The sequence below is a fragment of the Phoca vitulina genome, unplaced genomic scaffold, assembly GCF_004348235.1.
Source record: "Phoca vitulina isolate PV1807 unplaced genomic scaffold, GSC_HSeal_1.0 scaffold84, whole genome shotgun sequence".
In the NCBI taxonomy this organism is placed as follows: domain Eukaryota; kingdom Metazoa; phylum Chordata; class Mammalia; order Carnivora; family Phocidae; genus Phoca; species Phoca vitulina.
Window position 1 is genome coordinate 880,115 of NW_022589787.1, and position 1,968 is coordinate 882,082.

Consider the following 1,968-nt stretch of genomic DNA (forward strand, 5'->3'; position numbering starts at 1 on the left):
CCTGTACATAAACTTCTTAAGCATACCTCATACCAGTGTGTTTTTTTTTTTTTTTTACTTTTTATGTTTGAAATAATTTTAAATTTAGAGTGACAAGAATCATATAGAGACCACCCTCAGACACTCTTACCCAGACTTTTTCTCTACATTGTTTTTTCTTTTTTTCTTATTTTCCTGCTCTTCCTCCTTCATCCCTCCTTCCCTCAGCATTCACTTTCTGAGAGCCTGCAAATCCTCTTAACTCTGGTACAGTTTTTTAAGTCAGAAAATTTATTAATAGTACTAACATATTATATTAATATACCATCTATTATTAGATTTCACCAGTTCTAATACTGTTCTTTATGTCCATTTCTTTCATCCTTCAGGACCTGGAAAAAAGATTCTGTATTGTGTTCAAGTGTCATGTTTCTCTAGTCTCATTTAATCTGGAGCAGTTTCTCATTCATTTTTGTCTTTTGATGACATCAGTATTCTTGAAAAATTATTGGCTAATAGTTTTTGAAAGATCTCTCAAATTTGAATTTTTTTTATGTTTCCTCCTGAATAGGTTTAGGTTATGCAAATTTGGCAAGAATATTTCATAACTTATGTCCGTCTACCTCAGTGATTCACAACAGGTGGAAAATGATATCATTTTATCCTATTATGAATGGCATTAATTTTGATCACTTGGTTCAGTTGATGTCCACTAGATTTATACACTTTAAAGTTAACATTCCTTGGGCGCCTGGGTGGCTCAGTTGGTTGAGCGACTGCCTTCGGCTCAGGTCATGATCCTGGAGTCCCGGGATCGAGTCCCGCATCGGGCTCCCTGCTCGGCAGGGAGTCTGCTTCTCCCTCTGACCCTCCCCCCTCTCATGTGCTCTCTCTGTCTCATTCTCTCTCTCAAATAAATAAATAAAAAAAAAAATCTTTAAAAAAAAAAAAAAAAGAAAAAAAAAAGTTAACATTCCTTTGTAATTAATATTCTGTAGGGAAATCATTTGAAACTATGTAAATTTCCTATTTCTCATCAAACTTTTATGCTAGTAGTTTTAGCAGTTACAGGTGATTCTTAGGGAGAATCATTGGTGATTTTTCAAAATCTCTGTAATTGGTTACGCATATTAGTTGGTATTCTCGTAGGAGGAATTTGTGCATAATGGCTTGTGAGAAATGTTCAACAAAGTGTTTACTGAAAATACTTAGCGAAAAAATGAGATCGTGGACAAAGCAGGGAAGAGTTAATTAAAGGGTTTAATGAAGTTTATGTCTAACTATGGAGTGAAATGGAGGTGGCAGGTAGAACTTTTTTAGAGCTGGTTGATGAAATGCATTCACATGGCAGAAGAAGAGCATGTTGTTTTTGTTGTTGTTTTTTAAAGATTTTATTTATTTATTTGACACAGAGAGAGAGAGCATGAGCAGGGAGAGTGGTAGGCAGAGGGAGAAGGAGAAGCAGACTCCCTTCAGAGCAGGGGGAGCCTGATGTGGGACTCGATCCCAGGACCCCAGAATCATGTCCTGAGCCGAAGGCAGTCACTTAACCAGCTGAGCCACCCAGGCACTCGAGAAGAGCATGTTTTTAGCAATAAGTTCCAGCAAGGGAATATGATGGTGCCATCATTATTGGCAAGGTGTTCAACGGTGGTTTTTAAAATTTTTTTGAACTGAGGCATGGCAGTGGAGCCCAGGTTCAGATGCACCTGATATTCTATGCAGATGGTAAATCAATAGTGTTCCTCTTTTTGTTCTTCATTGCTTTAAGTTTCCATATCCCTTTACAGAGTTTGAGATTGATGGTGAAGGAACTTTATTTGAGGTGCTATCTAAAGATGAACACTCAGCTTTCTGAGTATTTTTTTTAAGATTTTATTTATTCATGAAAGACACAGAGAGAGAGAAAGAGGAAGAGGGAGAAGCAGGCTCCCCAAGGTTCAGGGACCCCGATGTGGGACTCGATCCCAGGACCCTGGGATCATGACC

At 37.8% G+C, this 1,968-nt stretch overlaps 1 long non-coding RNA gene across 1 annotated transcript; it reads right to left on the bottom strand.

The window, feature by feature from the left end:
- Positions 1 to 40: 40 nt before the first annotated feature.
- LOC116626200 lies at positions 41 to 1,907 on the bottom strand. Its single transcript, XR_004298208.1, has 2 exons — positions 1,543 to 1,907; positions 41 to 721 (listed from the first exon to the last, which is right to left on the bottom strand). It is a non-coding gene; the product is annotated as an uncharacterized LOC116626200 (long non-coding RNA).
- Between the last annotated feature and the right edge of the window lie 61 nt (positions 1,908 to 1,968).